The following is an 11660-nucleotide window of genomic DNA, read 5'->3' on the forward strand; positions in this document are numbered from 1 at the left end:
CAAAGTGCAAAGTCCTGAGGAGAAACCAGTGCCCAGCACGCTCCCCTTCCCCAGCAGGAGCAGCTGCCAGGGGGGTCCTGCCCTGTCCTGCCCCATCCAAGGCTCCGCAGCACTCCCACGGTGCCCTTGTATGTGATGCCTGGCATGAGGGAAGCTCTTGGGTTGTGGCACCACCCCAAAGTGCATCCCCCTGGTGATGTCCCTGCAGCTGCTGGTGCTCAGCACGGTGCCCATGGCCCAGCACCAGCCGTCCCCGTGGTGCACAGGGAGGGCAAACCAGAGCACCCGTCCTCATGCAGGGACCGTCCTGCTCGGCTTCCCCAAAGCACCTTCCCCGCAGATGGTTCCCAATGCTGACAGACAAACGGGGGCATAAATCTGGGCAGGTCACGGCCCAGCCGAGCCCACCCCTGCGCAGGAATGCAAACCGGAGGGGAGGACCTGCTGGTGGCACGCCGGCTGCCTCGCCATGGGTACTGCCCATTTATTTGATGTCACCACTGTTTGGTTAATCAAGCTGTGAAGCAGCCAGGCCCCGGTGCTCATTCGGCACAGTGAGGTGCCCGGTCCCTCCGTGCGGGTGTGCCAGGCTGCTGGCACCGAGGGGCTGCGTCCCTTGGGGGCTGGGGGGGACGAGCAGCACAGTGCCCATGCAGGTAATGCTGCACGGAGGCATTCAAGGCAGGGCTCTGCAGTGTGGGGCGGTGGGGTGGGCAGGAGGGAGAGAGAAAGAAGGTGGGAAAATGAAAGAGACCACCCCTACAAATCACTGCTATTAAAGCAGCGTGGAAGGGCTGGGGTCTTCAGGCTCAAATAAACCCCGGGTGGGCGTGCAGGAGGCACCGCCGGCCCAGCCATTCAACTCTGCAAATATACATCAGGTCTTCCTGACACATCGTTATTAGCTTTCCTACGCTGAATTGCACAGGGATAAACTTGGGGCTGGGAGAAAAACCGCAGAGATTATTGTCAGCCCCGGCACCGCCACGCGCTGTGCTTGTTCTCCTACCCCTCTGCCTTTTCCAAGCAGCAACACAAAGGAAATTCGTGGCATTTCTACGGCTAATGCTGCAGGAAGCATTGGTGGGCTTGAAAGAGGAGGAAGAATTAGAGGGCTCATCCAGACAGCGGGATGTGGGGGGCGAGGGAGAGCGGGTGGGGGGGAGCGGAGAGGGAGGCGTAAGATGAGGCTGGGAGCAGCTGATCTGAGTAAAATGATAGCTTGATGCATTGGTCGGGGGGAAAAAAAGGAACTTCAATAAAACAAATTGAATTTAAATCCTTTGGCAAAGCCGGTTCCCAGCAAGCAAGCACAGGGAAGGGCAGGTTTGTGTTATACTTCGCAGCCTCATGGCCTGCAGCCACAGCCGCTGCCTCAACCCCTGCCTCACACGCTCTGGATCCACACCCGTGCCCCTTCATCCTCCTCACACCTCGGAGGAATCCTGAAAAGCTGCTGGGCACAGCCGGTCCTGTCCTGGCCCCTCAGCCCCTGCCCAAACCCCGCACGGGTCCTGGCCCCCCCTGCCTCATCGCCAGCCTCCCACAGCCCTCCTGGATGAGACCCCAGCTCCATCCTGAGCAAACCTCTCTGCATCTCCCCAGTTTGGGTTCATCCCAAATCCCTGTTTGGCAAGGCCCAGCCCTTCCAGAGCAACCCTCAGTGCTTCCCACCAGCGGAGCTGTCTCGGTGAACCCATCCTCCCCCCGGGCACCAGAGCCATCCATGCCCCAGGCCACTGCGTGGCGATCCGTGGAGGTCAATGGATGACGAGGAGGAAGCACCAGGCTCGCTTTCACTCGCCATAAATAGGGTCTGATGTCAGGTCTCCGGAGAGGTTAAAGCCTCCTGCATTAACTCCACTGCTGCCAAGTTAACTACCTGGAACATTAAAGATCCAATCAGCAATAAACCCTAAAAATAGCCCAAAGCAATTGTCAGCAGTGTAAATAAAGATTGCTGAGCGCTGTGGAGCGGGGATAAATACGGAAGATTCATGGTTCATCTGTCCCCCATGGGCAGATGATCTGGCCCACGGGGGGTTATCCAGGAGCACTCGTGACATTGGAGAGGTGTCCGGAGACCTCGTGCGGCACTGGGAGGGCACGAGTGGCAGTGCTGCAGCAGCTCACAGCTTCTGGGGATAACCCTGGAGACCACGCCGGGTGGATTGCCCTGGGAAGAGGTTGCTTCCCACCCTGCATCCATTTGCTGTACTTTGCCATTTAATGAGGCAAATCGATGCCATCACAGCACCTCCCAGCCCGGGCTGTGGACAGGGCTCTGGGAAACGGCGCTGGTGGTGCTTGGGTCACTTCTCTCGGTGTCTCCACGATGCTGGAAGCACAAGAGACTCTGCAGTATTCTCATGCGTGAGGGTTGCTCTTCTTCCTATACCCAGCAGGCCCCAGCACCACATTTTGGGGATGCTCAGTGAGGCAGGAGGGTCCCCGGGACCCTCGGAAGGCCGCGTGCGTGCAGCACCCCTCTCCTCCCTCCTGCAGCGCCGCGCGGCTGGATTCTCGTGGCACGGGGAGAAATCTGGAAGCTATTGGGCTGGTGCGTTTCTCAAGCAGGAATGCCATGCCCAGTTCATTTCCTTTAAGGAAACACAACCCGAGGGGATAATTAGAGCTTCTTTGCGTACACAATCCCATACTGTTTATCCAACACAAATTAAAAAACGTGGTCCTCAGGAACATGGAGCTGGGGAGATAAAGAAGTGATCGGCTCCCAGACGGGTTTCATTACTGCCCGACACACCGGGCCCCAAACTGCTTTGTATGTCAGTGCAGTGGCAGAAAAGGCAGGGCCTTCCCAGCACCCGGGGATGTGCTAGGTTTTAATGATGCACCCGGAGTGCTGCAGATAAATATGTGATGGAAAATCAGACGAAGCTTTGCACTGGCATGCCTCTCTCCCCAGCTCCTGTGCCTCTCAGGTCCCGTGTTCAGGTCTCGGCCACACGCAAGCCACGTGAAAGCCTTGCTGGGGATGGGAAAATGCTGAGGACTTGGCCGTGGTCCCAGAAGTGCTGAGGGCCAAGCCTTGTGCTCACACCTCTGCTCTCCGGCGGGTAGGGGCACAGCAGATAGCGGGGATACGCAGAGCAAAACTTTTGCCCTGACTTGCAGCCTGCTTTGAAACAAACTATTTCGGGGGGACAGAGGCTGCTTTGCCCTGCAGGGACACGAGGGCCGTGTGAGACCCCAAGGCACCTGGGGACAGGTGGCAGCTGCTGGCAGCATCCCCCGTGCCGTGAGCAGGCGGTGGAGCAGGGGATGTGGGCAGGGGATGTGGGCAACCACGGGACACAGCCCTCGGCCCGTCCCCAGCACACATGGCAGCGGTGGCATCCTGTTTTAATCACCCCTCCTCCCGCCCAAAGCCGGAGCTCATTACGGGCAATGCTGTTTGTTTGTTTTGTTAATCGACACCAAGAGGCCCCGTCTGGGCTCGCTCTGCTCAGCGCTGCTCTTCGGAGCCCGGCTCCGTCCCTGACAGCAAGTAATTCAAAGCGAATTTTCCAGTGTGGTTTCTGTGGCCTGGAAATGTATTTCGGGATCCTCTTTTGGAGACCTCGATCAAGCCCCCATGGCCCTCCTTGCTCTCCACCACTTCTCCCCCTGCCCTGCTCGTGACCAGGCTGCCCTCCTTGTGCCAGCCCCTCCCGCAGGGACCCTGCTGCTGGGGGAGGATGGAGAGCACTCAGGGGACCCACCGTGGCACTCACTGGCTGGTACCCAGCCTCCCTGCCTGTCCCTGGGATGAGCACACACAGGAGGTGCCAACCAGAGCCGTGCTGCTGCTCACCTTCCTGCCAGCCCCTGCTTGGATGAGGCAAAACCCTGCTCCTTGGCAGCACAGAGCAAAAACCCCCGTCCCCTGTCCCGGTGGTCCACATCCCACCTGGGCAATAGGACAATTGGATGATGGGCACTGCCCAGCCCCACAGCAGTTGCCACCCAGAGGTCTCCTGCAGGGATCAGTGGGTGAAGCCGTGTTGAGGATATCCGACTGGTGATGTTTCAGCCCACCCCCATTACACCTCCTTCCGCATGCCCACAGACATTCTTTTGTAGCCAGGCAATGAAAAGGCTGAGAAAGTGTATTTTAACCAAAAGCCAGTGAATCCATCAGGTGAGAAGGACGGATGAGAACGGTGAGGATTTGGAGGAGGAGAATGGCAAGAAAAGGCTTTCCTCTGCCTCCCCCAGCTCCCTGCGCACACAGCCCCAGAAGCATCTCTCCTGCTCCAGCTGGGCAAGCAGAAAAAAGCAACGTGCCACACAGAGGAGGGCAAGCCTCTGCCAGGCCAGTCAGCTCCCCCAGTCCTGACTGGGGGAACTGGAAGCACGGGCAGAGGTCATGGGCTCCAGCTCCAGCCTCTCCCCCAGGCTGGTCGGCACCCAGCGGTGACCGCAGCGGGCTGGCAGCAGGGACACCCCACAGCCCCCAGCCGTGTGCCCTGCCCCTGGCAGGTGGAGAAATGTCCCCGTGGGGCTGGGAGGCTGCAGCTCACCCCAGCTCCCAGAGCCTGGCACGCATTTCAGCCCGGCCTAGGGCTCGGCACCGCCGGCGCTCGGCTCTCCCCTTCCCGGTCTCCCAGCTCCAAACATGTGTCTAGCAGATTTTTATTAACTGTGTAGCCTTCCCTTGCTCGCTTTCCGTCTGTCTTTTTTTCTTTCTCTCTGCTTGCTTGACAGAATTTAGATTAGACAAAACATGAGATCATTTCTGCCTGCAAAAAGAAAAAAAAAATTAAAAGGGAATCAGGAGAAAAGTAGAAATTGCCTCTTCTCTGCACCCCCATCACACCCCCAGACCCAGCCCTCTCCCCCAGCAGGCAGATTTTTGGCTTTCTGGCCATGACAAACACTGAGAGCAGAGAGGCTGCTCAGCACCACCTCATCCCCAAACCATCTGGCACCCTGTGCTCAGCCCCCTGCTGCGGGATGGCCTGGCAGCGAGACCCAAACCGGGGCGCACTGCATGCGGCAGCGGGAGCCCCGCGGTGCTCACGGGGTGAGGGTGGCAGCCTGCCACCCGCCTGGAGGGACCCCCGACAGCACTGGGGGGTGCCCCCTTCCCTCTCCAAGCCCGGTGCTCTCTGGAGGAGCTTCTCCTGCCCTTCCCCACAAGCACGAGGAGGGGGCACCGCTGCGGCTTCGGGTTTCCCCCTCGCCACCGCTCCCCTCTCCGTGGAGGAATCTGCGGCTGGTTTTACGGACACCTGGAGGAGCTGGAAAAATGATCTAACGTCTCCGAGGGATTTGCAGAGATGGAGGGAGGTGTGAGAGAGGGGGAGGAAAGGCAGCTCTGCAGCCACGAGCCGGGCGGGCAGCTGGGAGGTGGGAGGATTTCCCCCTCTTCCCTGGTTTCCAGAGAAACTTGCCTTTTGGGTGGGTGGAAGCAGGGTCTGCGGCTCCAGCTTGCATCAGAGTCCAAATGCTGGGGAACTCCCAGATCTCGGTGTGCTGCGTGCTTGGAAGGGCTGAGCCCATCCCCTGGGCCCTCTGAGGTGTCCCCTGGGGGTGCCCCCTGCCTCCAGACCCACCTACAGCCCGCAGCCCAGCTCACTTGGGTGGGTGAGGAAGGCATCCCACCTGCCCTGCACACCCCGTGCCGAGGGACCCTGCTTTCTTTAACCGAGAAAAAAAAAAAAAAAAAAAAAAAAACACCTTAAAACCTCCCAGCAGCTGAGGCTGGTGCTCTGCCTCCTCCTGCAGCTCCTGCCTGCCAGCCTCAGGAGGGGCACACACTTTCTAGCAGCCAGGCTGTAACATTTGGTCCCAGATCCCTAAGGAAGGCCAGACAACAGCCGCGTTCTGCCCTCAGCATCACCAGGAGCTCTTTGCACAGAGCAGAAGCAGCCGGCACATGGACTCCTCCGGCCCCAAGTTCAAGTTCCTAGTGAAGGAATCCGTCCTGTTTGTACCCAGAGAGCTTTACTGTCCTCTAAACTGCTGGCCACAGTCTGGCCAGCACACACACACGTGCTCGCACGCACCTCGTCCCTAATCCTGCGCTGACCATGAGAAGGGTGTTTGCATCCCCGAGCACGGCAAAGGATGCATCTGTATCTCGCAGGCTCACTTTTGTTTCTCTTCCATTTCCTTTCCTCCCCCTGACCTTCCTCTTGGACAGGACACCTGTGTGACTAACCGGGACTTCACAAAGGCACTTGGATAAATAAACACGGGCCCAGCTTGCCGGGCTGCCATCGGGCTGTGCCGTGGCCGTGCCGTGGCCGTGCCTCCAAGCAGCAGGCAGTGCCCAGGGCAGCGCACGAAGGCTGCGCACACCAGGAGAAGGAAAAGGCCAGGAGGTTTTATTCATTGAGATGTCCACAAATTTAGTGGCGCTGAGGTTTGCTGAGAAACGTCTGACTCACTGGCGGGTCCTATTTCCAGCACAGGTGACCTCAGAAAGAGGAAATCAAAGTTTGGCCCAGCCCTCGCTCACACTGCTGAGGAAGCGGGGGGGTTTGGTTGGGGTTAAATGTTGTTATTTAATAACACCGCAGCGACAGCCCCAGGACTGCAGAAGTCAAGGCCAACCCGAAAACATTTTGAAAGAAATCTTAACTTGCTCCTCATGAGGTCGAGCAAGAATGATGCTTTTCCCTCCCTTACCTTCTAGAGCATTTTGGGGAAACCCCGATCCCATTTCTCAGGTTTTCTTTCCCCATGACCATGACGAGGTTTTTAAATGACAGGCCTTATTTCAGCCCCCAGCTTTAAGAGGCAAAGCAAAGCCTGTGAACTATCCCAAGGCAGTATGTGATGACAGTTACTGTCCTTCAGAACTGCTTTGTGCTTCTCGGTGGCTCCATCTGCGGCACAGGAGGTGGCACATCGGTTCCGTGAGCCCAGCCTGGCAAGCAGAGGCTGCGCGAAGCCCCCAGCTCCCATCTGAAAGTTGCCATGTGTTCCTGGCCCACTTGCCATCCTGCAAGCGAGAAGCATCCTCACCCCGTGGATGTGCCGCTCAGGTCACACGTGGAAGCTGGGCTCCGTGAGTTATGTCCCACCATGATGTCAGAGCGCGGAGCAGTGCCAGCAGCCTGGTACATCATCGCACCAATATAGCAGCATGCGCTGTTCTCAACAAGAGCAGAACATCTTGAATCCTGAAGTTCCCGATACGTTCCAATTCCCCGCGAGCCCAGCAAAATGTCATCTGCTCCCTCGCAATGCAGTGGGACATCGCTGAACGAAAGCCAGCCCGAGCCCTGGTGCGAGCCAGTAGATGCTCCCCACAGCTGGTACTGGGAGGATGTCACAGCGCCCGTAGGTGCTTTGTCAAGAAGCGGCATGTGTTGACATGTGGGCTTGGTGGCAGGGGGAAGCAATCCCAGCAATTTCCACAGCACTGCTCCAGCTGGAAGAGAAGCGCAGCACCCCACCCATGGGTGTCCCTCCCAGTGCTGCCATGGGCGGTGGCTGGGCGCGGAGCTGGCAGTGGCTTGGTGCCACCGTGGTGCCATGGCACTGGGGAGGAGCTGCCACCAGCACGGCTCTCCTGCAGCCAAGCACATGCAGAGACAAGAGCACCCAGAGCTTTACTGGGGACTTTACTTCCCTGCTGCCCACCTGTGCTGGAAGGAAGAGAAAATCTCCCCCTGCCCAACAAACCCAACCCCTCGTGGCACCGTGGCCACCTCGCTAAAGTCAAAGCCCGGTTCTCCACGCGTACATTTCCCCGAGGCCTCGCAGCTTGGCAGAGCCCTGGTGCCCGATCCTTCCCGCTGCTCCTTCTCCCATGTGCGCCGCCCGGGTCCCATCCTGCCGCAGCCTCATGGGGCGGGGAGCCCCCGCACAGCCGCGCGCCGCGACGGCACGCTCAGCGGCACACAAGTCTCCTATTATAGCTTATTAGAGGGCTATTATGGACTCACTCATTTAGAGAATTACTCATTTTTTAGGCCTTTCAGGAACTTTAATGAGTTGTTTTAAACACATGCAGCAGCAGCAGCAGATGTGGCCTTGGGATGAGCTCTTTCAAACCCTCCCTCCCCCAGCTATTGAGGCAGCAGCGAGCGAGCAGCCGCGACAGCTCCACGCTCAGGAGGGAAGGATGGAGAGGGGCTGGCCATGCCTTTGGGGGGCTCCTTGCCTGCAGAACATCTCCAGCCCCTCACCTCCGCACCGTGCTGCTCCTGCACTGCCTGCTCCTGGCTTTGCTGGATGGAGAACTCCCAGAGCAGGCAGAAGGGGTGAAAATTGGAGGCAGAATGAGCCGAGGAGGACAGGAGTGTCTGGGATGCTTGGGGCCAGCTAAAGCCTTTCACCTCCCAGGGGTTCTGCCCTATGGGACTTTCTTTCAGGAAGGGAAAAGTGTCCACTCCTTAGGACCAAGCACCCAACACCGCTGCAGAAAAGCCAGGATGGCTCAGCAACACCCAGCAGTTTGGCACGCCAGCTGGCTGCTGATGGGTGCAGAAAGCTCACATGGCTCCCTATTCCCACCCCTCTCCCTTCCCAACCTCACCCCTTCCCAAAGCCACCACAAAGGATTAAGCTGCAATTTGCTGAGCTGGTGGATGATGCAAGGCACTGCCCCGTGAGAAAAGGAGCCTCCGACACCATGCAGACACTCAGCTCCAGCCTCTGCCTCCTCCCAGAACTTGGAGTTTTTGTTCCTCTTTTCTCTTTTGGATATTCAACTATGTATTCGGAAAACCTGGACCAAATTATAGCCCATTACCCAATCCAGCTCGTTCCAAATCCCCTGCATTACTGCAATCAATAAAGGGAAGCCAGCTCATATCACAGCCGAGACCACGAGCCAAGCCAAGTTCCCAGCCCCGTGCAGGTTCCCTCGTGCGCTCTCGCTCCTCGCCCCGGCTCCAGGATGCCGCGGCTCTGCCAGCCTCAGCCTGCACAAAGCAGCTCCAACGGGGGGAAGGAAGGAGGAAGCAAAGGGACACCAAAGGCTGTGGGTGCAGGGGAAATCTTCAGGCCGTGCTGGGATGTAAGCTCTGTTTAGAGCTAGAATTCGTGTAACCTCCCCGGCTTGCAGGTGACGCATGCACAGCGACTACACGTGGAGGGGTGACCCCCGTGAGATGCGGGATGGGGCAGCAGGCACCGTGCTGCTGCTGGGGCAGGCAGGAGGGGGGCACAGCACAGCCCCCCCTCCCCAGCCACCGCTGGGTCTCCCAAACGCCTCTCATCACAGGGCCTGCAGACTTCAGCTGCTCGCAAAGACAGCCGCATGCAACCGCTCACGGCGATGGCTGTGTGCTCTGTTTCTCCCCATTTTTTTAGCATGCCGCTGGAGCTGAGGAAGCATTTAATCACTCCTACCAACCGCTGCGAGACGGGATTTGGGGAGAGACACAGCACGAGGATCAGACCAGAATGCAGGAGTGCAGAGTGCTGGGAAGGAAGGTGTCAGTTTAAATTGCACCGACAAGAAGTTGCTTCTGGTGCTCCCTTGCTGAACCTGCTTTGGTTCAGACGCAAGGCAGCAAGCGTGGAAGTGACTGGGTAATAGAATTAAGTGATTCCATCCACCCGAGGGGGCGGGAGCGGTACCTGCAGGAGCTCTCGTGCAGTGTGCTCACGGCAGCAGCAGCGGACAGAGGCAGGAGCTGAACACCAGCACACCAGCCGAGGGCATCGCCGCTTTCTGCAGCCACAGCATCCTGTGTCTGCACCGAGCTGCCGTGCCCTGGCCAAACATGTCCCTCCGTGCCTTTTCCTCAGTTTCCCCTGTTGCTTTTTTCTATACCCAGAGGAGGTTCTGCTCCTCCCGCCCTGGGAGCCCAGGGATGGGGCAGGGATTAGTAAAAAAAGGCAGAGCAAGGAAGCAATCGGCAATGTCCTGAGATCCTGGAGCCTCTAAATGGGTCCCTGCACCCATCTGCTCCCAGGGTGACCCCGCACAGGGCTCTGTGTGCTGATGGAGAGGCAGGGGTTGTGCAGGGAGTCTCGTGTGAGGGAGAGCTCTGCTCCACCTGCCTTTGTGGCCACCAGGTTAAGCAGGGTCTGGCCAGGAGCTCCAAGCACCCGGCCCCGTTAAGGAGCTGCGTGGCCGGCACTCGGGGGGGGCTGCGCTTCGCCCCCGCTCCCCCGGCAGCAGCCGCTGCCACCAGCTCCTGCTCCCCCTCCCCAGGAGCGCACGCACCGAAAATGCGCAGCGCTCTGGGACGCCTGCCAGGAAAACATAATAAAATGTAAACCAAAGCTTGCTCCCTAAAAGCGCAGCTTAGCCTGGTTTCTCTTACGTTTCTCCTTCTGCGCTGTCTTTCCCTCGATTTTTCCCTTTTCCCATGGCTCAGGTATTGCTGCTGGAGCCCTGCTGACTGCGGTGCTCTCCCGGTGCTGCCACCGCTCCCAATTTCCACCTTGTGTCCGGCTGCAGGGTTATTTCTCCCCCATCTCCCTTCCCATTTCTTGGGGATGAGGACTTGCACCAAGCAGAAACTGACTCAACGTGGCTTGGCCTGCCCCAAACCTGTGGAATATCTCTGGTGGCTTTCAGAGCAAAGCAAACTGCTCCTTTGGCATTTGTGAACCTCTCCGGGTTGCAGCACAGGGACATCTGTCCATCGTGCCCAACATGTCCCGAGGCCCAAGGGAGGGGACAGGGACTCCAGGCCTGGGGCACTTCAAAGCATGGCCCAAAACGGAGCCCTTTGTCCCCAATGTTGGCCCAGCCCCGCGGCTCTCCCGGTGCCAAGCAGCAGAGAAATGACTTCCAGGAGGGAGCGATCTCTGCGGTGGGGGTGAGGCGAGGCTGCCCCCGCTCTGCACCCCACATGTGCATTTTTCTGGAGCCCCCACTTAGGCGGGGGCTCCTTTCAAAGGCCACAGCTTGTCAGAGCTCGTAAAGCAAGACAAAGGAGCGGCGGGGAGATGTAATGCAAGCTGAAGGGCGGCTGGGAGCAGCGGGGCTGGAAGGAGTTGGTGGTGAGGAGGGGGCACCGGCGGCTCTGCACCGCACAGCCCGCGCTGTGCCGGGGGTGTCTGGAGCCGAGCAGAGCCCAGCTGAGCTCAGGTTAAGTTACAAACCTTGCTCCAGCGAGGCTCCGAAATGCTCAGCTGATTAGCAGCGTTTTCCACCGGCCCCTGGGAGCCGAGTTCAAGTTCCCAACAAGCGCGGAGACATAAGGCTGTGGGTGTTTTTCCTCCTTCCCCCCGTGCGGAGCTGGCAGCTCTCCTGCCTCTCTTATCTTTCACCAAACACAGCACAGAATGTTTTTTTTCCAGCATGCGAGTTGCAGCTGGAGGCCTGTGTGTAAATAATAAATGCATAAACAGCGCAGGAGCAAAGCGTGAGGCCATGGAAGAAACCTCCACGTAACTGGGAGGACGGTGTTCAGCGAGCGGGAGGGAGCGTGGCATTTTAAGCAGAATACAAATACAGAAAGCCATACAAATAGCTAAAGTGGCCTCATCATTTGCTTATCCTGGGGAATGAAATTCTCCTCATGAGCTTCGCTGCCGAACTCCGAAGCAATTTGCCTTCAGTGCGGGGCCCTGCGGGGCCGCTGGGGGTGCTGGGGAATCGCTCCCTGCTCCCCCCGCGCCCTGCTGCTGTCTGCAGCCAGGACACGGCCCCTGATTTGTGGCACTGCTCAGCTTCGGGGGGACTTTGTTTGCTGGCTCTGGCTTCCAGGGGATGAGGCATTCGGTGGGAGCAGGGAGTC

The 11660-nt window shown here is 58.6% G+C and overlaps 1 long non-coding RNA gene across 1 annotated transcript; it reads right to left on the reverse strand.

Annotated features, from left to right (window-relative positions):
• Window positions 1-4091: 4091 nt before the first annotated feature.
• On the reverse strand, window positions 4092-11150 carry LOC119717921 (uncharacterized). Its single transcript, XR_005268292.2, has 2 exons — window positions 11023-11150; window positions 4092-4742 (listed from the first exon to the last, which is right to left on the reverse strand). It is a non-coding gene; the product is annotated as an uncharacterized lncRNA (long non-coding RNA).
• Between the last annotated feature and the right edge of the window lie 510 nt (window positions 11151-11660).

This window comes from Anas platyrhynchos, chromosome 10 (assembly GCF_047663525.1).
Source record: "Anas platyrhynchos isolate ZD024472 breed Pekin duck chromosome 10, IASCAAS_PekinDuck_T2T, whole genome shotgun sequence".
Lineage (NCBI taxonomy): Eukaryota > Metazoa > Chordata > Aves > Anseriformes > Anatidae > Anas > Anas platyrhynchos.